The sequence below is a fragment of the Trachemys scripta genome, chromosome 15 (assembly GCF_013100865.1).
Source record: "Trachemys scripta elegans isolate TJP31775 chromosome 15, CAS_Tse_1.0, whole genome shotgun sequence".
In the NCBI taxonomy this organism is placed as follows: domain Eukaryota; kingdom Metazoa; phylum Chordata; order Testudines; family Emydidae; genus Trachemys; species Trachemys scripta.
Genome location: NC_048312.1, coordinates 10,340,066 through 10,366,632, shown reverse-complemented (window position 1 = coordinate 10,366,632; position 26,567 = coordinate 10,340,066).

Here is a 26,567-nt window from a genome sequence, read left to right as displayed (position 1 = left end):
ACAGCAAGTGCTTAGTAAACTACAGAGTGGCAGGTATTACTGAAATGCTGAAATTGTCTGAAGTACTTGAGCATTCCAAGAGACAGTAGAGCAATAATGTACAGTATACCATCCTATTGCTATAAATACTTCATTCTGGTGGACTTCTTGGAGCCCACAAATAGAAGGGAGTCTAGCGCAACACTCAAATAAGTCACTACTGATTCCTAGTTGAATGGTTTTATGGTTAAGGTATTGGACTGGGATTCAGGAGATTAGGGTCCAATTCCTGATTCTTTCACAAACTCCTTATGTGACCTTGGGCAAGTCACTTGGGTAGGCCCACACTACAAAGAATAACCCACAGAACAGAGTCTCATAGCCTGGGTCAATTGACTTGGACTTGTGGGACGGTGGCTGCAGGACATGACATAGGGTAGACATTCCAGCTTGGGCTGGAGCCCATGCTCCGAGACCCTTTCTACTTATCTGGTCTCAGAGCCCGGACTCCAACCTGAGCCCTACTGCTATTTTTAGCCCCACAGCCCAAGCCCCACAAGTGTGAGTTAATTGACCCAGACTTTGAGATTCGGTGCCGTAAGCTTTTCTTTGCTGCTTATACATTGCCTTAATCTCTCTCCGCCTCAGTTCCTCATCTATAAAATGGGGATAACAATATTTTTATGCCACTTTTTGTCCATCTTGTAGATTGTAAATTCTTCACGGCAGGGAATGGCTCATGATATATGTGCCTAGTGCAATGGAGCCATGTTCTTTATTTATTTATTTTTCTTTTTTGTGAGGGATGTGAGCACTACGATAATACAAATAGTAATAATTCCAAATAATAATTTCTAGGCCTGAAGCAGGAAGCCCAGCTGGAATAACTCCGTATGCAAAAAAGCATGTCAGCCTCGTATGGTTTAGTAGCTTAGTATGCATTGACTAGCCACTCCTTTGAGCCCTATCGCATTGTACAGCAGCGTTTATGGTGAATATTGTAGGATTCCTATCACAATAAACATTATACCAGTCCCCTAGAGATAGCAAGACAAATTATCATTGTCTACCTACACTGCTAGGTTTGATAATATTGAAGCTTGATTCGCAGCCTTTAAAATGAAAGAAAGTAATGACTAGAAAAATATGAAACAGCTGGTGGGCTCCTTACATGTCAGCTGGAAAGTTACAGCATTGTGTATATAGGTTTTGAATATAGAATGATGGTAATGGGCTTTTTATTTTACACTAATGTTTAAAAAAATCCCCCGGTGGAAATGAATTGAAGAGAGATGTTAAAAAACAAAAAAGAGATCTCCAAGGCTGTGACTTAAACTGACAAATGCAGAGAAATTCAAAGAGTGGCTCCCACTATTACTACTTTACTTCACTGTGCCTATTTATTTTAACAATACATTATGGCACATAGGACTGTGTTCTGCTCTAAGGTTTCTTCACTAGCTAAATACAGTGGGATGAGTTAATAAAGGTGAAGTGACAACCTTAATTCTGAAGTTTTTCCGTTTCATAGATTCTTATGGCCAAAAGGGACTATTGTTATCAACTAGTCTGACCTCTTATATAGCACAGGCCATAGTACTTCCTCAAAATAATTCTTAGTGCAGATCTTTTAGAAAAAACATCCAATCTTGATTTAAAATTTGAGTGATGGAGAATCCACCACGACACTTGATAAATTGTTCCAATGATTAATTACTCACTGTTAAAATGTTTGCCTTATTTCCAGTCTACCAATGGCCCAGTTTACCACGCAATCTACATCGCTCTGTGAGCCGTCCTCTTCATTATTAACCACTCCCCCAATTGACCCTTTGCTCCTGCTTCCTCCTGCAATAAAGGCTCAGACTGAACCAGCTCAGAGGGATCAACCTCCGTACGTGTCTTCAGCCAAGTTGTGTCAAGTGCCAGGAGAGACAGCAGGATGATTCGGTGACCATAACATGGAATGAGCTGAGGATCTATCTCTTGAAGGTTGAAGGATAACCAAAGGGTTCCATGAATGCCACTGAGAAAAGGAATATGGGATGGGTGGCAACCGGGCCAAGAATCCCTGTCTTGACTGCAAAAACATTATCAATCCCGGTGGTCCCATTGAGATCTTGAAGACTTTCGAGCTCAGTGCCTGGATGGAAGAGGAGAAGTGGAAGATGACTCTGAACTCAAACTTGAGGAACCCTTCAAAGGGAAGGAAATGGAGGAGCCACCTCTGGTGAATCACACACCCTGATTCATCCGAAGCCTACTGCATAGGCCACATTGGTACCAGTGAAGTCAGAAGTCAGTGCCTTGACTACCGGCACTGTCACTGAGGCAGCACTAACACTTGGTGCCAAAGTAGAGGCTAGTATTGAATCTCTAGCTCGAGTCCATTGGCCCGTAGAAGCTGACATTGTCTCAGAGGCTAAAGATGGAATTGGCACTGACAACGGATCTATTGGTGCCAATATGGAAAATGATCTTGTCTCTGCAGTCTGTTTTTTAAGTGATGCCAGAGATGACACCTGCAACAGCCTGTATTCTGAGGCAATCAAACTAGATGGTCCTGGGAATGCAGAAGACACCACCATAGCTGATCACTCCTGTATCACAGGCAAGTCTGCGGGGTTGATATGGTTGGTGCCGAGACCGATGTTGTTACTGGACTCAACGGATGGTACTGGAGTAAATGGTAAGTACTGGAATGATCTCGCCTTGTTACTGGAGATTGGGTAGACAGCCCAGTACTAAAGGAATCATGGTGCCGACCAGCACTCCTCTTGGAGAAGGAAGAACTTCCCCAAGCCCTGGAATGACTATGGTCAGTTCTGAACCTTCTTTTGCAGGAGAGTAGAGGAAAGAGGATGGTCTCTTCTCAGAGAAGAGTTAGAATCTCGCTGTGGCACCGAAGCCCTCTGAGGGGCCAGACAATCTGAACCTGACACTGAAGCAGGCCTCATGGCTTGATCCATAAGATGCTGCTTCAGGTTTAAGTCTCTAGCCACCTGTGTCCTCTTTTTGGAGGTCTTGCAAATGGAGCACTTTTCCTTAACATGCCCTTCCCCTAAGCACAATAAGCACTAAGTATGCAGATCACTACTGGAGGTAGCTACTCTACATAAGGGATGGTGCTTGAAACCTGGTGAAAGCATCACACCAGGTTAAAAAACAACTATTAAACTACTAAACTAACGAATCCAACACTAAGGGTACTGGTACTAAGTATAATTAACTGTATACAAAAAAACAAGAGGAAATTCCCTGCAATGATGACAAAAGCATGAGGTAAATACCACATGGAATGCTGGTTTTAAACTTTGAACTTCTAACAGCTTACTGGACAGTATCTGATATAAGCTTCACTCTCCTAGCACCTTTATCCATAGATGCCAAAGCAGTTTACAAAGGAAGATAAGTATCATTGGGTTAACATTTTTAAAAGATGACTCGGGAGCTCGAGTCTGATTAAAAGTCAACAAGACTTCCCCATTGACTTTCAATGAGACTTAGGCGCCTAAATCATTTGGTGCTTTTGAAAATTTCACCCACACTTCCTATCTTTTTTGCATATAGAGAAACTGAGGCACAGTGTCACACAGCAGAAATGGGAATAGATCCTCACTTTCTTGACCCCCAGTCCAGTGTGCTAGCCATTGAATTACACTGCTCCAATAATAGTAAATGAATTAATTCAGTATATGCCTTCCAGAATAAAAGGCTCTCCGCATTATCATGCTGCTCATTTCCTGAAATGTTGACAAATCATTTTATTCCCACCATGCATAGCAGCAAATTGGTTCATTGCAGACGGCCACTCAGTCCACTGATAGGTCAACAAGGGAAAGAAAAACACACCTATTCCTCTAGGGCTTGACTCCACTGGGGCGGAGCACTCTACCCTTTCAATGAAGTCAGTGTGTGTGGCAGGTGGGCAATATATCACCCTTTTGTAGTGATTCAAAGCCAGTTAAAGTCCCTGGAAAGACTTCCAGTACTTCAGCAAGCTTTGGATCAGGCCCTGTAATGGCAGGAACTATTGAAGCTGTAGGAATTAAATATCACCCAAGTCAACTCTACAACTCCCTGGTACACATCAACTATGCACATACGATCAGAAGATGTGGTGGAAGGGAATAAAACAAATTAGATTCTGCTGAGTCAAAAGCATTTAACGTACATTATACAATATCTGCATATGTTATTAAAACTAAAACTAGGAGTAAGTAAATGCCACTTCTGATTTCCACTCACTTTGTTCTGTCTTGAAGCACAACGAGGACACACACATGCAATCCGGCTGGTTTTTGTAAATGTCAGGGATGCGGATTTTTATTTGCTCGTTTTTTTAAAAGTGCTTCCTGTTCACCTCCTTTGATCACACGCTCCTTGTGAGTGAAAAGGAGCAATGAATGTTAAATGATGTGAACATGTGAGTTTTGTATTCTACAACATAATTTGGTTTGGTTTTCTTTCCCAGTATCTTTACATTCAGCTAAGAAGTTGAGTAGTCTAGCAAATTCTGATAAGTCCTCTTATTTCCTTTCTGCAAAGCCTTGTGGCCTACCCTGTTGTGTAGTTCATTAGCATACACTACAAGAGTCTGCCTACACTAGAAATGCTACAGCGCTTCCTGTAGACACTTCCTATGGCAGCAGAATGGGCAGCTAAGGGCATGTCTTTGCTACCCGCCGATCCGGCGGGTAGCAATCCATCTATTGGGGATCGACTTATCGCGTCTAGTGAAGACGCGATAAAATCGATCCCTGATGGGTCTGCCGTCGACTCCAGAAATCCCCGTAGTGTAGACCTAGCCTAAGTTGACAGACGAATTCTTCCTTCACCCTCAGTGTCTACCCTGGGGCTTAGGTTGGCTTAATTACGTTGCACAGATCATGAAATGTTTTTCACAACCCTGAGTAATGTCGTTAAGCTGACCTGACTTTTGTAGTATGGACCACGCCCAAGAAACAGTTAAGCATATCTTTGTACACAACAGTGCCTGAAAGCTAAATTCCAAGCCCTCTGAAAAAATCCCCCAAAGAACATAGAGTTCAGTTGTTGAGACCATGTTTGTGTTTGTCAGTCCAGGATTGTATTCATCCTTCTCTGGTGAACATACTGCTTCTGTTGGGACTGTGAGGAAATTAAATTGTACCACACCCAACCCATGGGCATGATGTGGGACTGTAATGGAACCCCTTCGTGGCTACTCTTCCAACCTATTGTCTGAACTAGAGGCTGTTGCCTCTTCAAGCGTTCCCTGTATGGAGGTGCCTGATCACCTGATCATCCCCCGGGCTGCCCTGTTTGGAGCTGGCATGGAGAATCTCTCACTGCTCCACCCTTATACCTTAGCCCCTCTAAGAATTATCCTGGTCTCCTCTATGCACTTTACTGAGTCATGTCTGTGATCAACGTCTGATTAATAATAATAATAATAATTATTATCCGCATCTCTGCTTCAGGCATAATGCGTCCAGGAGCCACTGGGGCAGTACATCTCTGCATTGCCCCTGAAGTGGGGCAATGCCTCCAAAACTTGACAGAGCCCTTGATGCTTTGCAGAAGTGCATTTACAGAGAGAGCTTGAATACAGACAAACCCGTCAGTGATCTGTTTCCATTCACATCTCAGGCGATGTGAGGGAGGGGGTGGTGGTGGGAACTATATGTTAGATAATTTTGTCAGTGTAAACATTGCTTCTCTGTGACTTATCGCCCAAGTAACATTGTGTGCAATAGTTCTGAATCACTGACTTCAAGCATTACTTTGCCTACATCACATGAAGGGGTTGATATTGGAGTTTTGTGGCAAACTCATTTGTATTCCTGCCTTTTAAATGAGAGCCGGGGTGCTCTTCAGTGATGTTCATTGAAGCAATCAGTGTGTAATTCTTCCTTTCTCTCCTGGGAGTGGTTGGCACAAAGAGGCTGGGGATTATTAGTAGCTAACAGAAATTGTAATACCGGGGGGATGAACTCTGATAGCTGTTTGAATACCAGTCTCTGGAAGGTAATAGAGATTATTGGCCTGAATCTCCTTTCACTTACACAGGTGTAAATTCAAGAACACCATTTAAGTCACTGGAATTACACTGTTGTAAACGGAGAATCAGGCTCCCTGTATAGTTACCTAGTCTTGACGTTTATTCCTGTGCATTGCCACTCTGATATAGTTAATAAAATAGATGTGCCAAATGCTACACTCAGTATAAATCCAGAGAGGCTTAACCCAAGTTTGCATTGGTGACACTGGGAGCAGAGCAGTTGTCTAGACTTATTCATGAAAAATAGGAGTTAAGACATACAATGATGGTTCTTTATAGTCATAAAAGGGTCACTTGCATGTACATTTTGGGAGGGGACTTAGGAGGAAGTACGGTTTCAGTAACTAGACCACAGATCTGAGAATTAGAACTCTTGGGTTCTACTCTCAGTGCTGGCACAGATGGCACTTCGGAAAAAATAGAGGTAATATTTGTAAACTCACTTCCCAGATAGGTTGTGCATGTGTTATAAGGTTTAACTGTTTATAAGTAGCTCTGAAATCCATAGATGAAGGGTGTGTGTGTGTGTGTGTTTTTTATATAGCTATATATATATATATATATATATATAGAGAGAGAGAGAGAGAGAATGTAATCCTATATAATTGCAACCCCCTCCTGAGCAACAGAGGAGTTACCATGCCAAATCAAACCATTGATCTGTGGAGTCTGTAACTTGATGAATACTTGATTTCTTCCAAGGAAGAAGAAGAAAATCTCTTAATGTCTCTTTACGTTCTTGTTTTTTTGGAACCCTCATGACAAACATACACCTCTCTATGCCCTGCCACCCAATAAAGTCAGAAAGCTCTAGGAGAAAACACTCAAATTGGCCCTACCCCTGACTATACTAAAATTAACCAGACTATTCTGCCTCAGAGTTTCTCATTCCCCTCTGTACTCCCACCCTCCCCAAAGAACGGGGGAAGAGCCTGAAGGTCAACAATTTCATGCTAGTTTGGACCAGGGGAAAGGAGTGACTGCCAAAACTGAGGGCTCCTCACAGAGAACTCCCTGCTGAGAACTTCCTCTTAATTAGAACAAAAGTGAGTTCCAGTTCAGAGTTTCTCCAGATTGCAACTGTCACTAATAGCATGTAGCCAAAAGGCTTTATTTACAGGTAGATGTGTTTATTTTGCTTGTGCCAAGGACAAAATAGGCTAAAGAGATTTGATCCTACCGGTGTTACGAATGAAGCCTTTGTCTCTTAAGTACCATCCTGTAAAGGAAATGCAGTGAAAGTATCCAAAGAAAATTAATAGGTCTATAATTAAGTAATGATGAGATGCTGTCACTGTGAGTAAAAAAATAAATAAAATTAAATAGTGGTCACTTTTATGAAGGCCTTTTTGTCGTTGTCACCTCTTCCACTTTGTACATTTGTTAAGGATACAACACCAAGCTCCATTTTGGGGATTAAAGTAGGTCTATAAAGTTCCATGCAGGGCATAAATTCAGTCGGAGCTGTTTGGAGTGGAGCTCCAGTAAATATTTTCAGCCCCCCTGGAGTTTTTATAGCATGTTGGGGAGGGGCTCTGGGAAATATTCTGAATTTAAGCCCTGGTTCTATGGGTCTATCTCTGATGCAGCAAGGTACTGAAGTACATGCTGAAAGCTCCAGGTGCAAGTAGTTCTGTTGCGTAATATGCTGGGATTTATTACCTCTTAGAGGGTGCCGGGATGGTTCAGGGGTTTTAATAAAGGACCTGCTCATCTCGAGCATTCCTGCTGTTCAACTAGATCGCCCATCATTCTCTTGATCGGATATCAGTGCAGACTCCACTGCTTTTGGCTATATTGTCTGCTCTGGCATGGCTTCAGGCTATTCATACCTGTGTTAAGTTACAATCCTCCCCCTTGACCAGATCAGGGTATCTTTGCCTCTGTATATGGTCGGGTTTCAGAGTGAGAATGCACGTGTGTATTATGGGTCCGTCTCTCCCTCTGCCCTTCCACTATCTACAGCCACATTTTGAATCAAGAGAGTTTCGGAAAGTACAGCAACTAGGACAGCTTATTTAGATGTGGAGGGAGCATCATTGATTTTAAATGTCTTTTAAGCCGCAGTGGGGCAAAATACAAGGATGATGGGCCAGAGAGATGGTTAGGGACAAGCCAGAGGAGAATGCAAAAGCCACATAATCTGTATAGATGGATCAATGTGCTGAGCTATATGAATGACTGTGACGTGTTGTGATAACATGGGGCAGAGGGGAAAATGTCAAATAGATTCAATGGGTTATTTTAATTTCAGGCAAAACATTTATTCTCCAAACAGTATGAACAGAGGCAAAAATACATGGTATTATGCTTCTCTATAGAGATAGGAAGTCGAGTCTAGACAGAGCACTAGACTGGTAGTTGAGAGACTTAGGTCTACACTACCCAGTAGTTCGGCGGCAAGCAAATCAAACTTCTGGGTTCAACTTATCGCGTCTTGTCTGGACGAGAGAAGTCGAACCCGGAAGTGCTCGCCGTCGACTGCGGTACTCCAGCTTGGCGAGAGGAATACCGCGAAGTCGACGGGGGAGCCTGTCTGCTGCGTCTGGACCGAGGTAAGTTCGAGCTAAGGTACTTCGAACTTCAGCTACGTTATTCACGTAGCTGAAGTTGCGTACCTTAGTTCGAACTGGGGGGTTAGTGTAGACCAGGCCTAAGGTTCTCTAGCTCTGCCACCAATACACTACGTGACTTCATTTCTTGTGCCTCTGTTTCCCCTTGAATCCACTGTCTGTCCTGTCTAGTTAGATTTCAAACTTGTCAGGACTGGTGTAGCCAGGTGTAAGTAAGTAGGTGTAGCCTTTGGGTTTACTAACTGTTGTCATTCCCTTTTCTTCTGTCTCTAGCGGCTGCTGTATATCACAGTTTGTCTTATACATTTTCTTGTTTCTAAGTTCGAATCCTTTTTCTCTTTCCTTTGGAGGTGAGGGAGATGTGGCCCCTCATGTCACACCTGTCAGATGTTCTAACCTGTAGGCAACAAAATGTGCCCAGATGCAAAATATCAGGTTCAGAATAATAAAAATCCATCTACACTTTGAAAAGTTGAATTCTGAGTGTTCAGCCGGAGATAGGCCATCAGAGCTAGACATCTGAATGCCACACAGAATTGCGATATAAATTAATTCCCTTCCCATTTTTATCATTCTGTCTAAGTAATGCTTCATTTGTAGCTGGAGTCTTAGTTCTGTGTAAAGACTAGCAGTAGAAATAAATGTCATGTTGGCTTAAATTTTAATACCTGAAAACAAACCATGACAAAGGCACTCCATTTTTATCGTTCTAACAATAAAGATCCTCTCCCTACTCCCTTTATTCTCCCATCCTGAAAAAATAAAAAGCCCTTGGAAACTAGAGGATAGCCAATGTTCTTCTCCTTCTTGAGTACCCGAAGATTGTTACCAGTAAGTACATCCTACTACCCTGTGGGGAGTTTTTCTTGATGGTGGTAAGTGAGCATTTCTAATTCTTCTGGTGTTGCTATTGAGTTGGATTTTAAATAGTAACATTTCCTCTTACAAAAGCGGACATCTCTTCATATTGATTGGGAACGTATTTGGTTCTCAAACTTCAAAGTATTCTCTTGACTGGTTGCTTTAAAGTTTGTCTGAAAATGTTTTGGCTGGTATCTACCAGCGAATGACTGGCTCACGTCCTATACAACGGTCATCTCTAAAAAGTTCGATACAATGTGGTATCTTGTTGGCGAAATACTACTATGGCACATGATCATGTATGTGTGTGATGGTATCCTATGGGATGAGAGTGCCCAATTCTTCCTCTCCAGGCACTTGGGCTGGCGATACCCCACTCACTTGAGTACTATTCAGAGGAGAATTTGGCTTCTGGTGTTTATTGGAGAAGAAGTCCTCTAAGTTCTGTTCCTTCTATTGTATGTGGTTAGCTGATGATCCTGGGATTGAAGTGAATGTTTGGCCATTGATCATTACCGTCTGTATCTCTTGGGGTACTTTGACCTGTGGAAATGCAGCATTTTACACTTCTGGTGAATGCTGCTGGATTGCTATGTTCCATCCTAGCCAGACATTAAAACTGGGGGAATTAGCTGGGACAATGGGTCGCCTGGTAATTGATGTAAATAGCTTGTTTAATGACTCTGCTAAAGCAAAGTGGCATGTGATTGTAATGGAAATGCTACACTGGTTGGAAAACAAGTTATTAATTCAGAACATAAGGACGTGAAGAAATAATGTTAGGGGACTGAGTAAAGGCCATTCAGCTTCTCTGGGCTCATTTTCTTTTTCTGTAGTACTCCATTAACCACAAGATGCTATCATGGTTTTTAATGACCCTAATGGTTTTTGCTTCAACAACTTTGTCTGGTAGGCAGTTCCAGATACTTATGATGGTCTCTGTGACTGATAACATGTTTCCTGGTGTCTGCTTGAATTTCATTCTTTAATTTCTACTGTGTTTCTCATGTGAAATCACCACTAGGGAAAAAAAATCATATCCTGTTACTTGTACTATAAAGTAGCTGGAATCAAAAAACCCATTAATGACACATATCTATGTTTATTCATACCAGGACTCCTTTTCTATTAAATAGCACTCTGCCAGTCTTGAACTAGTACCTCAACATAGTGTTAAGGGCGCTGTGGTGCTGGAGTTACCATTTTCTGGCTGAGATGTGAAATCTAGATCTGATACTTTGTGGTTGTTAAAGATTCCATTTAATGATTCAAAAAGTTGTGGTGTGTATTGTTACCTGTAAATATCTAGAAAAATTCTGATGTGAGTAATTACGTTCTATTTACTTAACTTCCCCTGTTGGCTTGACTGTATATTTTTCTTCGCTTCTGGGTGTGACACTGTTCTGTGGTGTTCCTGTGCACTGGGAATCAATTGCTGTCATTCCGACAGGTATTTTTAGTTTTTATTTTATTTTAATAAAAGATTAAAAGGTATCTATATTTTATTGGCATTTATTATTTACATGTTATATTATTTATAATTATTTATGTGTCCAGTCATACTAATTGGAGTCAAAGCCCCATTGGGCTAGGTGCTGTTCAAACTTATATAGAGATTTGCAAAATTCATAATTCAAGCATTACCATTAACCTAAGAATTAAAATATTAGAAACAACCAGTTAAAGTAACTCACATCCACGTTCCACTTTCTTACATCATTCATATGGTTCCCAATCCTGCAGAGATTCAAGAATCTGTGGAGTACTGCAGAAAGGCATCTGGGGGTTATAGTGGTTTACAAACTAAATATGAGTCAACATTGTAACACTGTTGCAAAAAAAGCAAACATCATTCTTAGCTGTATTAACAGGTGGGGTATAAGCAAGACACGAGAAATAATTCTTCTGCTATACTCTGTGCTGATAAGGCCTCAGCTAGAGTATTGTGTCCAGTTCTGAGCACTGCATTTCAGGAAAGATGTGGACGAACTGGAGAAAGTCCAAAGGAGAGCAACAAAAATTATTAAAGGTCTAGAAAACACGACCTATGAGTGAAGATTGAAAAAAATGGGTTTGTTTTGTCTGGAGAAGAGAAGACTGAGGGGAGAACATAAGTTTTCAAGTACATAAGAAGCAGGGCCATCTCCAGGCACCAGCCTAGCAAGCAGGTGCCTGAGGCGGCCAATGAAGAGGGGGGCGGCACGTCTGGCCGTTCAGCGGCAATTCGGCAGTGGGGCCGTCACTCCCTCTCGGAGCGAAGGACCTGCTGCCGAATTGCCGCCAATCGTGACCTCTGAGGATAGGACAAGAAGAAATGGTAAAGTACTGGAATAAATTGCCTAGGGAGGTTGTGGAATCTACATCACTGGAGGTTTTTAAGAGCAGGTTAGACAAACACCTGGCAGGGATGATCTAAATAATACTTAGTCCTGCCTTGAGTGCAGGGGACTGGATTAAAAGACCTTTCAAGGTCCTTTCCAGTCTTACACTTCTATGATTTTATCATCCATTCAGAGCTACCATGTATGGTGCAAACGCTTTCAACATGTTGAAAAGGAATAGATCACTTGAAGATTACCTGTTCATTCCCTCTGGGGCAGCTGGTACTGGCCACTGTCAAAAGATAGGATACTGGGCTAGATGGACCTTTGGTCTGACCCAGTATGGCCATTCTTATGTTTTAGTTAGATTTGCACACATACTAAAATGCATTGATGTATGTATCTTGGAGTAGGTAAAGTATGTAATAACTAATAGTGTATGTTGAAAGTATTTACAATTCAGCATTTACACTTCATTCTTTAACAGGTAATTTGTCTGATACTTTAGAAACTTTGATCTTTAGTACATGAAAGTTTTCCATTATAAGGTATATACAAGGGACCCAAAAAGAAAACCTGACCTTTCTTAAAATTCTGTCTTCTGAAAACATTCTAAAGCTTTTAATTTTGTTCCATGGTGGAACAAAAACAAATGTTGAAATCCCGAAAACTGTCATGAAATGGAATTGTCATTCTCTGGCCAGCTCTAGTGAAAACAAAAGAATTGAAACGTTTTCAAACATGCTGCAATAAATGCTTAAACATGGTTTTGCTTTGCCTGGATGAGAAGGCATAAGTAAGCGTAGTGTCTTGTGAAAGAAAATCCAGGCACCCTTACAAGTGTGAAGTTAATGCTCTTTTATTAGCAGAGCTTTTTGCTCCATACTCCAAAAATTACTGCACCATACTATCCTCCAACAGTGCAGAGGCTCTTGGGTTTACCTTACTGTGGCTGAAAGGGACATACCATTGCTGGGTGCTGTCGGAGAAAAGCAGAGTTCTCACTATTTGTTTAGGTACAGTAAGTCAGATGCTTTATTAACTCTCACAATTGTGCAGAGGGAGAGAGCTAAGCAGGTCTCTCAACAGGTAAACAATTACAGCAAGCATTTATACCTTTTGTTACAGACAATAATGAGCAACAGTTGCATTTTGTTTATACATAGGCCATCTTGATATCTCATTTCCTCACTTGTTTTGACTCTTGCCAACATACAATATTTTCTATACCTTATCTACACAAGGTCTTCTACACCTTATCTATACCAGGTCATAATGACTTCTTACACAGTTCTTTCTCACCCGCCTCACACAATCCTCGCTTCTACAAATCTCGCGTTATCAGGGTTACAGTTAGCCTGACTCTTGCTAACGAACTGTCATGTATTGCATCCCCTTCCTGTCAGTTCTTTCTCTGCTTCCACAGTGCATAGATCAAATAGCCTGAATTTAAAAAGAAAAGAATTTCACAAGAAACATCTCGTGAAATAAACCAAAGCAGATTTCACAATCCAGGGAACCTTGCTTAAAGGACTGGTTTAGGACTAAATGAAAATCAGAAAATGGTGAACCCAATGTATTATCCACTGTGCACACAATATGAACCATTTGGATGTTGACCCTCAGTGGTTAACATCATTACAGCTCATGTAAAACAAAGGATTATCCTACATACTGAAACACACAGATCGTGGAAATTGCTTTTTTTATTAATCCAGGTTTAAACTCCCCATCTCGAATTCCCAAGAGCTAAACAGACATTCAGAATACCATGTCAACTTCATGTGCATGTTTCTTTGTTTACCCCTCACCTCCATTTGAAAAGACTGTACCACTTTTCTCTCAACCTTCATTATTGATGGGAATAAATTGTTAAAACCAGCATAAAACATGTGCTATTAAATTACTGACATCCTTAAATAACTGTTGCCAATATGTTCTGTGAATGTTATGTACCCAGCTGTGATTCTGTTGTGCCTCATGACATCTCAACATGACCTACAGTCCCAATCTTTTGTTCCTTTCAACTGTGGATGGCAAATACTGGAGTAATTTAGCAGCATTCTGCGTAGCAGATCTGGAAGAGACAAACAGAAGGTTGCTGGCATATTTTTCGTGCTGTAAAAATAGATTCAAATAGTTTCTGCTGAAATCAATAAAAGGTTAAAACAAAAAGGATCGTCCCCCCATGTTCAATTTAGTTTTTAAAGGTTAAGGTTGATCCAAAGCACAATGAAGTCAATATGAGTCTTTCTGTTGACTGCTTTGGGCATTGGATTGGGTCCTTTGGAAGGAATATAGAATATGTGAACAAATGAATGTTGCAGGTTGTAGATATTATTTCTCTCTGTTTTATTATTGACATATAGCAGATAACCCAGAAAAGTCTGGCCACCTGGTGTTTATACTATGCATGTGTGTAATTGATTTTTTGATCACTTATAACTCTGGGTATTTTAAATTGTTTTTATGGTTTTGCAAATTACCCCCTAAGGGGATTGAGCCTCTGTGGGAATTAACCATCTGGAAAATTCAGATGTAAAGAAGAATTCTTCTTTACAAAGTTATAAATATGTGAAACCAGGGGGTTTGTAATGGAAGTTGCAGCTAGAGGCATGGCCATCACCGCTGGGATATTTGCAGGTGGGTTTTCCCGCAGGGAGAGGGAAGTTGGGTTTGGTGTGACGAACCAGTATCTTGCTGGAATTAGGAGAGTGGTGTACAATGTTGGGGGTAAAAGCTTGGATGGTGGTAAAATCTTAAGAACATAAGAACAGCCATACTGGGTCAAACCAAAGGTCCATCTAGCCTGGTATCCTGTCTTCCGACAGTGGCCAATGCCAGGTGCCCCAGAGGGAATGAACAGAACAGGAAATCATCAAGTTATTCAACCCGTCACCCATTCCCAGAAGTGTATAAACATACACTGTCAAAGTGATCAGCACCCAGGAGACTCAGCAGGAGACTGTCTCGGCCCAGAGAGCTCACAACCTGCATGAAGACCTGACCCATGGGATCTTCAACCTTCACGACTAAAGGGAAAATCTCATCCCTACTGCATCAATACCAGCTGGATAGCTCAACACGAACAATGGGCTAAAGTGCCCAGCCTATGCCTTGTAAAAAGGAATTTGCTTGAGTGGGCCAAGACTGTAAGCACCTACCCCACCCCACTCTTCACAATGGCAGCAGCATGGTCCTGATTTGGTTAGTGACTCCTTTTTTAAGAACCTGGCTAGACAGTGCCTTACGTGGTCCTCGCCCCCATAGAGCTCAGTGCTGAAAAGCTATGTGGCGATTAAACAGAGTTCCCACCTGCCAACCGCCCCCCAGCTCCATGAGGCATCTAAGTGCCGTGGACCCTTACTTGCTTTTGAAAATCCCATTATATGTCTAAATACCTTTAAAAATCTGGCCTAACTCCCATTGATTTCAATGAGTATTAGGCACCTAAGTGTTTTTGAAAATCTCAGTAGGTGCCTAATTACCTTCAAAAATCTGTTCCTTAAGCTCCGACTTAGAACTGGGCAAATAATGGATTTTCTTGGTTTGCTGGAAATTTTGAAGTTTCATTTTGCATCAAATAAAACGTTTCATCTAGATTTTGACCATTTAAAACGTTTCTCATTTAAAAAAGAATAAAATTAAAAGAAATTTTGAAACAGTCCTTTCAAACTGCAAAACTGGAATGTTTTATTTTGAAAATAGTGAAACACTTCAATTTCTTCCATTTTTAAACTAATAATTTGGCTAAGCCAACACAAATTCATGAGACATGTTGGTGTTGCTGAATCTACATTTTTCACCAGGGGAAAAAAAATTGGTGGAAAAAATCCCCCCAGATCTATTCTGAAATCATTTTTGAAAATGAGACTTAATTTCCCAAGTCACTTAGGCACTGTTTATACATTTTATGAGCTGTAGTACAGAGGTCATTAAAAGTTTGTGGTCATTAAAAGTTCTATAGTACTTTTTGCAAGTGTTAGCACGGGTGTTTCAGACAAATTCCAATGTAGCTATTGAGTCCATTCTAATCCCACCTCTGGTTTCAGGTGGATACACCTGCCTTAAAATGTTATGCATGCAGCTAAATAGATACCATCAATCACCCCAGAAGTGGGCAAAGTGAAATCTGTGTGCGTATATATACCCTGTGAAGCACATGGAGATCCCTTGGGGTGGAAAGGCATTATCTACATTTGAGATACTATTAATGTCTTTCTTCCGCTACAAATAAATCAACTTGCAAAATGATTGTGCAAGAAATTACTCTTCCATAAATGGATTCATCCTGTGCTCCTGCAGAGAGATAAGAGAAACTTTATAATAATGCTCAAATTGTCTACAACCAATATATTGCTTTGGTTGACTGGCTTTCTTCTTGTGGCTTTGCTAATGAGTTTTAAAAGTAACAGAAAATGTTTCCACAAATGGGAGAATAAAATTAGCCTTCCAGTTCTGTGGGATTCTTTCTTAAACCAAGTTATTTCTTTTTGGTTAAGCAATAATGGCAGTGCCTTTGTTAATTATTATTTCATATTGTCATAATTAGGCAATTAATAATTTATAGTAAATGCTACTGCTTTTTATTGTGTAAATGTTTTCATTCTTATTCATCGGATCCTTATTCCATTATTAATGTGATTCATAAATACATTATATTTGGAGTCTTTCATAGATTAAATTATGACTCTTATCCTATCTATCTATCTATCTGTCTATCTCACACAGAGTATATAATTTTGTTGTTGTTGAAATGATGTATCCCAAGCATTAAGATGTCCAAAAAATATTGTATTTGTTTTACTCACACATTTTTTTTTAAAACAAAGCAAGACGTTTAATAAAGACTGTAGAACCCTTACGCCCTATTGGGTAAATATTTCCATTCCTTGCATTACCGGTCTACTATATTTACTCAGGTAAAGGGTAATGGATCAGAAGTTTTCTGATGCATTGTGCCAACAGCAGGACTCTAATGTGACTTTTCAGAGGAACTTGCAGAGTATGATTTAGACTCTCTAGGCCAGTTCCGCCATGACTTCATTGAGTTACACTCATTCACACCGGCTAAAGATCTGGCCCTCTGACTTAGCAGTTTAGGAAGGACTGACTTGATCATCAGTTTTTCTCAATTTGAAAGAAAGAAAAGTCCCAGGCAAGCTCACAGGATACACAAATAAAAAGATGACCCTGGGGATCTGTAGTGTGGGACACAGTTTCTCCTCTTGAAGTTATAAAGCCCCACCCAGGTTGGTGATGAGTGAACTTTATTGCTGTCTCATGGCTTTTTAGTGACTTATGTGCAATGGAAAATGTGCAAGAGAGGAGGGGGGGGGAAGGCCTCACTTCCCTGCATTTCTAGAAGCCCTTGTTGTTACTGATATGAGTTACTGTGGACATTAGCTACATGATGTTAGAGCATAGTCGGATATTCAATACTGCTATCCTAGTGTGACCGCTTTGTTTCAAATCCTCTTGTAGATTAGTATGTTTTGGAATGAGAGTGCACCTTCTGCACAACTGTGCGGTTTCTTTGTGAGTAAGGATATCTCTTGATACCCCTGAGACAATGAGGTCCATTGAACTGTGCACATCAGATCCAGGCAAACGTTTGCCAAGAGCCCAGAGCTCACCCCAAATCAATGAGAGTTTCAGTTTTCTTCTTCTACAGCAAACGTCAGCCTGCAGAAGTGAGATGATGCTGTTCATAGCAACAACTGATAGTCAGGGTCACAGCCAGCTTCTGCTGTGCCAAACATCGGCCATCACGTGGAAATGTGGTGGTGTTTTCTTAGAGCGTAAATTAAACAACCTTCAGTTAAAGTAACTCTTATTTCATCTGCATACAATCTCAATCCTGTGGGAGATGGGGGATGTTAATTTCAATGGAATAAATGGGCCAGGGAATCAAAGTTGTTAATATGACCCTGTCACTGCACAACACTAAACAGATAAACCTGATTCTGGGTTTCAAACACAGAGGCATCAGGCTGTTTAGTCCCATAGCAACAGCCATCATTAAAAATCATTATAACCTTTTTTAAAAAAAATAAGAAAAACAAGGAAAAACAGTTAAAGCATTTGAAACATAAATATTAGTAAGGCCTTCATTTTAACTATATCCCTTATTCCCTTTCCCTTCAGCTGTGAAGCGTCTTTATAAATAAACCCCCCTGTTTGACAGCCTTTAGATGCCATTAAAGGTGGTGCTAACTATCTGTATGGGGAAAATGGAAATTAGTAAAAAATATGGAATGGTCTAGTTATTATGTCATCCTGCCTTGAGTACGTGGGACGGGATTAGATGACCTATTGAGGTCCCTTTCAGTCCTACTTTCTATGATCTGGAGCTAAGACACACAGAAAAAGGCGCACAAAAAAAAAGCAAAGCTAGAAATTGTACCTTCTGTCTCTGGTGCTTGCTTTCACTTGCAACCTCACTGCTGGAGATAAACTGGCACTGCAAATGGTCTGATCCGGCACTCCAAGTCCTGGAAAACTTGTATCAGCATGGGGCTGTTCAGGGCATTACTGTTAGTCGCCTCTCTGCTCCTGGGCTCGCAGCATGTTGCAAAAGTCTTGGCAGACTGCAGATTCTTATTAAACAGAACCCCCCCACACACAAAAAAAAAGAGAGGGGGAAGAAAAAGGACACACATGGATGAGGGTGTCAGCAGGAATGCAAGTCTCACATTCCAGATGGTGTTCTGGACTGAGCTGAAGCTGGTGGAGGTGGTGATGTCGTCCGTTCCCTCTCGGTGGACTGTTCTGATCAGGAGGTCTTTCAGAATCAGAACAACGAAGACCCAAAGGTATCCTGGTGGATGCCGGGGTAGCTCGAGTCAGTTTCCAGACTCCCAAAGTCTCTCTCTTTTTGTGGTCTTTTTAAAAATCAATCAATCAATAAGAAGAGTGATGTCTGGAATAGCGCATTCCCTCATTACTTTGTCCTAACTTCCCACCACACCTAATTTCCAACACACCAAATTTCCCGATTTGGTCCATTTAATCTCTGGTTTCATTCTCCTGGTTTCCTCTTGTTTCGTTTACCAGTCATGAGTTTAACGTAGTCCTTGGATGGTATCAATTTTTGTTTGGATTAATCCAGTCTTTCTGGCCTTTATAAACTAATTTTATGTAGCAACCTGAAGAGTTGGACTCTTGTTACCATGGACAGCTTCGTATACAGGCTTCTGCAGAACTGGTCTGTCTTCAGGGCCGGCTCTAGGTTTTGGGCCGCCCCAATCAAAAAAAAAACAAAAACCCACCACCAACCCGGAATGCCATCCCTGGAATTGTGCCATCCCAACCACCCGGAATGCTGCCCCTGGAATTCTGCCGACCCAAGCACGTGCTTGGTTTGCTGGTGCCTAGAGCCGGCCCTGTCTCTCTTGCCCCTCTGAGATGGTCTAGTCCCAAATTTCAAATCTCTGAGACATCTGCCCTATAGGGCTCATTCAGGCCTCTAAGGCACAGCCCTGAGGAGAGCAGTCGCATGGGGGAAGTGTGCCCACTGCTCCACTGCTTTGTGAAGAGCATCTTTCTCCCTTGCACTGACTGGGGTAATGGATGGAGCAGGGTCATCTCCCGGCCTTCTTTGCCCCTCCTTGCCCCCAGAGGAGTGGGGAGTGTTCAGTTTTTGTGCACTTGGGATCACAGTGATCGTAAATGGACCTGACCCTTTTGTGAGTGGCACAGGACAGTTGCTCCTCGAGCACCCCTTACCGTATCCTATAAGGACTCTGCACATCTGTGTCAGAGCCAGGCATTATCTTGCCCTGGATCATTGTTGTAAATTACTAAAAAGCAGGCCCAAGCCCAAGGATGGAATAAGTTGATCCCTCAAGTCTAACCGAAACCTCTGGGCTAAGCCTTTCTCCATAGACGGGGTATCATTAGCTGCCTGGGTTCTTTATTGTGCTTATACACAATAAAGAACACTTCTTTCATACAGGGAAAGACCTACCTAACTTTAATGATGACTGTCCCTTTTGTATCTTAAGGCTATGGAGAAGTCTTGACATCGACTTCTTCCCAGAGACTCACCATACTGCCTTTGGTGATCTCAGGAAGCAGAGCATTAGCTACAACCTCCAACCAAGAAATAAGCTATTCAGATGTTTCGTTATATTTATTTTTCTCTTTTCCCCCACCAGCAAGTCAAAGCAGCAACCAGCATCTCTGCCAGATCTAGATTCCTCTGCATGGGCCTCCCTCACAGACTCTTGGTGCGAGTACCATTGTAAAGCTACCAAGTTGGGCAAACCACATAATATCATTGGCACAAATTTACCAGCGTCCTTATTCGACGTACCATCCACAGAGATGCATTTCTTGTTTATCAGAGATTCTGTATGGCTGCTGTTCCAAAGCCCTACACTGCATGACGAACAAGTCAGGAGAGGGCTCCAAACCAGTTCTCCCTGCAGCACTTCACCGAATAGCCAAACCACCATTGGAGAGCCCAGAGGAGCACTTTCAAAAATGCACTGAGCATATGGGAAAACTCCTGCAGTTGGCGCCAACGCAGCCACAGCTCTTCGTTGTACAGTCCGCCAGATACAAAACAGGCAGAGTAGACCTTTCAAAGTTTGCCTTAGCATAACGAGTAGGGTTGAAAGTTATCCATTGAAACTGTTTTTTGATGGAAAGTTGAGTTTTTGACTACATGAATTTCTTTTGCAGAAAGTGTCTGCTTTCCATGGAAAATTTCAGCTTTTTGTCCAAAAAAGGCCAAAAAATCAAACGCCTGAAAACTCTAAACCCGAAACCTTCCAGGTTTCAGGTTTCTCAATTAAAAGTTAAAAATGTCCACAGGAACCCCACAACTCTCCCACCCCCACCTCTGTTTTCTAATCAACTGTGGTAATGAGCATATGTCTAGCAAAGGCAAGTTAGTGGTTAATGCCCCAACCACCACTCTGACCTTAGAAGAGTTCTGATTGGTCAAGGTGCTGCTGTTTGTATGTTTCTCTGAAATAGTTGTGTATGATGTTGAATTTGTTTCCAGGTGCTTAGTGTGTGCTCAGCATACTGTGTACTTTGTTATATGAAAAGACTATTTGAGCCAAACCTCTGGGGTAAAACTGTAGAAGAACACACTGATGTGTTAGTATTTTTTGTATCCTGCCCAATCCACGTATTTAGGAATTGTTTATAAAAATCATGGCAACAGTTGACATCTGAAACAAATGAATAGCTAGCAGGCCTATGAGCTGTATGACTAAGGGTGTGCAGAAAGGAAACCTAACAAACAGCTTCCTTAAAAAACTTTTATCAAGGTAGTTTTCTCTATTGCGGGAAATCAGCAAAAAATTGCCTTCAGAGTCTGGGCTCTTAATGGTTAAACTGCTTTTAAGTGCAAGATTAATAACTGCTAAATTTAGGTCAAAATTAAATTAGTTTTGTAAGCTCCTTTGATACCATGATGCCATGTAAACAGTCATTTATTTGCTATTAGGCATTTTAAGCTGGTTCCAAATGGCTATTTTTCACTCAAACCATCAAATATTGAAGACCAAAAAAGTCTCATGCTTTGCCTTGGTGGTTTGGTTGGCAACTAGTATTGCTATCCTCAGACTTTCAAAAATCATGAGTCAGGAACCTCAAACTCGTGCGACTGGCTTAAAAATCCTGAGATTTTTAGACACTACATTTTGAGTTCTTGTATTGTCTTCTGGTTTTTAACCAGAGAGGTTCCTGTTTTCAAGTTTTGCTCTGCAGCTATGAGTGCTAGATACTTTTCTCTCTCTCTCTCTCTTTTTTTTTGTTTTAAAAAGTTGATTCTCATATAACACATGACTCCAGGAGCTGGGGCTATAAGAAAACATCCAAAATTGTGAGCCTTATAATGAAATCCTGAGAATATAGCACTACTGGGCAAGACCCTGCTGTGGAAGGATAGGATACATTAGTGCAAGCTACTTGCAACCTCTCTTCCATTGGGCAGCCCAGAGCTGTCCACTGAAGTCCAGAAAATAGGCAGGACCAGCTGGCAGAGCTCTCTGTTTAGTGGATCTCTTGGGTGCTCATAGCTGGCACTGCTCAAATAAAGCCCCAATTAAAGGTCCACTCCAGTTTTACACCAGTGTGACCCTAGTGAATCTACTGGAGTAACACAGCAGTGAATCGATTCCTAAATGCAACCACCCTAGATCTGCCAGAGGCATGTGGTACTATTAAAAGATCATCCCCCCTCTAGTGGATGTACCCACAAGTGATGGCTCTGGGGGGAGAAAAGATCTGCAAGGATCCCTTCAGAGTCCATCTCTCATTGTTGCACTGTGGGAGGGGGATACCCTGCTCCCCCCAACTTGCAGAGCAGACCCCAGAGCCAACCCAAATTTGGAGGCTCTGTGGAGTTCTGGGACATCTGTGAGAGGCTCTGTGGCTTGGCACTGGCTCTGGACTAGGTGGGGGCTGCCTGGCCAGAGGAGGGTGGGATACCAGGGACTCCCTTTAGCTGCTCCCAGTACCCAGGGGGCATGGGATGGGTCCTGCAAATAAAACCTAATGCAGTCTCAGCTGGGCAATTGCTGTGGGTCTGGAGGGAAGGAGGACATGCACCCACCTCAGCCCTATCTGTCCCACAGCTTGCCCCATCTCCTCCTCTCGCTGTGTGATGGTGGACTAGAGGGTTGCCCTCCTTAGGCCCAGAAGATGGGGGGGATCATGCCACAAATGCAGCTGATTCTCTCTTCTGCCTGGGAGGGAGGGGGAAGAACTGAGAATGAGGGGTCCCTTCTGTGTGTGGAGCCATGGGGAACCCTTTGGGCCTGTATCCATGGTGCACTGCACCCTGCCTAGGCATTGCACGGTCTGACCTGAGCCATGAATGGTACACCATAGAGTGCTGAGACGGAGCAGGTTAAGAACGGCTTTTCATCCTCCAGCCTCATTACTATGCTTTGTGAGTCTAGACTGGCATTTGGGGGAAGAGATTAAAACACTAGATCCAAAGCCCCACTGGGGATACCCTGATCTAGATTCCGACATCACAGCTTGGCCCTGACTCAGTTTCCAATATTAGTATCTTATGTATTCACAGGTTTATCATGGTAGCACTTGTTGAAATGCTGATATGTGATTTTAAAAAGTTCAGCTGGTGTATTATTTCTTAAGGATGAAACGATACGCTAATGTGGCTTGTCCTTTCCATGTAAAAAGCCTCATGGTAAAGTTTTCCTGTGAGCCTCTTGATCCATTAAGTCTTCCATGAAAGCTGCTATCCTGCTTAGCTATGTGAAATTCACTCTTCATATTAACGGCCTGTCATATGACAGTCCTATGATAACTCCTAGATTTTGCAGCTTTTGTACCGATCAGAAGAACCATGTTGATCTAATTATCCCTCTTCACATCCACTCCTGCTGCACAACTAACTAATGCCATCCCGTGGTGATGGTACAGTAGAAATGGAATGTGTTACAAGCTAGCCTGCTTAAGGTTAAGTGGTGCTATTCATTTCCGTCCATTGCCTCAAATACTACACATTCAAGGTTGTGAGTTTGACTTGAAAAAAACACTTATTTTTGAAAAAAGCAACAGAGGGTCCTGTGGTACAGGACCCTCTGTTGCTTTTTACAGATTCAGACTAACACGGCTACCCCTCTGATACTTATTTTTGAGGTGCTGGAGAATATGTGCTCATTCTAGCAGATAGTCAAAATAGCTACAGGGAATAGATGCTAATAATCAAGTAACTACAAGGAGTTTCCCAATAGGCATCTAAAAATAGCCTGGTGAGCCATGCAAATGAATCAGTCCTGTATTGTTGTTTTTTAATCTTGCACCAAAATTCGTTTTGTCATTTAGGGTTTTTGCAATACTGCACGCCCCTCAAATTTTGTTTGATTCGCTATTTTAACAGGATTGCTAACCACCTCAAAACCATAAGGGGGACAGATTTTTACACCCTTTTCCTCAGAGCCTTCTTTGCGTCAAAAATGGGCTAGGTTTTGCCATTTTAATTCTAAAATTGGCCTATGTTTATTGGAAAAATGGGCCGATTTTCAGTGGAAAACAAGTCTGGGTTTGCTCCAGAGCTTCACTTAGTATAGAATTCCCTAAATCCTTGCGTTTCTCTCTCTCTCTCTCTCTCTCACACACACACACGGGCGGATCTGCTTTTGGATTCTTAATGAAATGCAAAGAACTCCCTTGAAATCCTAGTAGTTCTGAGTTCTGCTACAGGGCTTTCATCCGCTTCTAACAGGCACTAATAGCTACTGCTGTTGCAAGTCTTTGTAATTTCCACAAGACCCCAAATACACTGTGAAAATTACCTGTTGTTGACACACCTTGGCAGCAACATGTACAGTTGAACCAAAGCTGAACATGTTTGAACTGCAAGCGTAGCCAGAAACAAACTAATTATGGTGCTGAATCCGGGGTTTCGGAACTGGTCCAGATTGTGGTTTGTCCTTGACTACACTTGCCATTAAACCCTGTCCAGATGCATGCATTGTTGTTAGAAATGGGTAACTTTCATAGGCAGACAAAGCCGCAGTGTCCCCAGGAATCCCCTTTGGATAAAGTACTTGAATAGTCATTGGGTAGAGAGAAAGAGAAGAACAACTCTGTAGTCCCATGGTTAGAGCACTCATCTGGGGTATAGGAGAACCAACTTCAGATCACTGCTCCACCTCTGGCAAAGCGGGGAAATTGAATCTGGGTCTCCCATAGTATGGATAAGCGCTCTAACCACTGAGCTAATGGTAATAAGGGTCATGGTGGCTGCTGCACGAATTGCGCTTAAATTGCAATAATAATCTGCCTGAAACTATTCTGCAAACTCATGTAAAATTCACAACATTTTAGGTCAACCAAAAATGCATTTTTCATTGAATAAACTGTTCACATCCCCCCCGCAAATTTGCCCTGCTGTAATCTGAACGAACCTAGGTCATGATTGGGTAAAGTTTTGAAAAACCAAATCCTACCCTTGTCTTTCCCCACTCTGAATCCATCCAGCAGATACAGTGATGGGTCAATGATTGCTACAGCAGAGACGTTGGGGAGCACAATTTAGATCTCTTGGGAATACCTGGATGCTAACAGTGAATTCCATCTGGTATTTACTCATACTGGTATTTAATTATCATCCAGGTTGGTTACAGTCTTCTCCTTGCTAACAAAACTAATTACAATAGTTCAAGCACATTTTTTTAGAAAAATGCCACCATTGTCCATTCAGTATCGGATAAACTGCACGCTAAGCCTGTGAGAGCCGATGTATCAAAGGCCACAAGATTTGTAACCAGGTGATTGCATTTTATACCCACTTTGCACACATGTTAATGACCACACAAGTTGCAAGGCAGTGGAGGATCGGCCCTACTGAGGTTAAACAGCTTGTGATAGTCATATGGTGTGTCAATGGCAGAGATGAAAATATAAGCCAAGAACTCTGATGTCTGCTCCCCTGCTCTAACCCTTTGTAGTGCTTTGCTAGAATAAAGCCTTACTAAATTCACACTGGCAATTCCAGGGTTAAAATATTATATCATGAAGGCATAGATTATTTTAGGATTAAGATCACTACTCTGCTTCCTTCTACCTATGCCACAGATAAGAGAAAATATGTTCAGCATAACTTTTGCCCATTAGGGCTCAACTGTTTACAATATTTTGGCTCAGACTTTCAGAATCTAACAAACATATCACAAATATTATGAGTACCAGTGGCACATACGCTGCCTAATATTTTGCACACACTGATAATGAAATTCTGCTGCTGTTGGACTAAAGCCCTTAAAAATAAAGAGCACATACTGTTTTGTCTGCATGAAAACAACCACGCAGTGCTGAACGCTAAAACTAAATTATTTCCATTATGTTTCCCACTTATTGTTTAAGATGCAGTGTACAGCCTTCAAATAAGCAGAATTATTTGTAAGCTAAAAGGTCAATGGTGATTTTGCTGCCAACTAATATCTGCTATCGCCCCACAAAAATCCTATTCAAGCTGAACTATATTAAAAAATTGTGACAGCACAAAAGACCTTTATCTGGGAAGGGAGCATGTTAATTATGCCACACTGATTTCATCTCACAAAGACACGATGCATAATTTAAAATTTATACCATTATTAATTTGATAGGTACGTTTTACAGCCATCAGATTTAAGAATATGCGAGTTCTTTCTGTCATTACTAGTGAATCACTTTCTTTAATATTTTGCAGCGATATTTTTCTTTCGTTAATCTTTTCCCAGCAATGTTGAAGAGACCTGTTGCCCTGCAGAAGGCTGGGAATAGCTGATGGGGGGCTTGAATACAACGCAAGCCTCCCTGGGCTCCTGTGTTATACGGTTATTGAGACACTGCATATGAAATAGACAGAGAGCACCATCACTTCTAAGACACTTTGTAAAATATTCTATATTAATCACAAAGGCAACTTACAAATGACAACTGTATATTATTCTGTAGTTGCCCGTCACATCTCTGTAGTTAAGGTTCAGCTGAGTTATTTTTCATCTAAAGTAGAGATTCAACCACTGTTTATGTATATATGAAGAATTCAGCAGATCCTCAAAAATATAGCACCGGGAGTACAGAATTTTCTGATAATTTAAAGTTAATGCAGTAATTAATTTGAGTCACCATTAATTCAAAGAAGGGCCCTTTAAGAAATGTAGCACCCTGTGTCAGACCTTTTTTTGCTTTTTTCCTGTCTTTAATTATCTCAGCTCAGGCCTTTTGTGTCGACCCAGAAATTGGCAAAGAAGTAAAACTTGGAAATGTGGTGAGAGGGGGAGGTTTTAAAAAGAAATCATTAGTTAA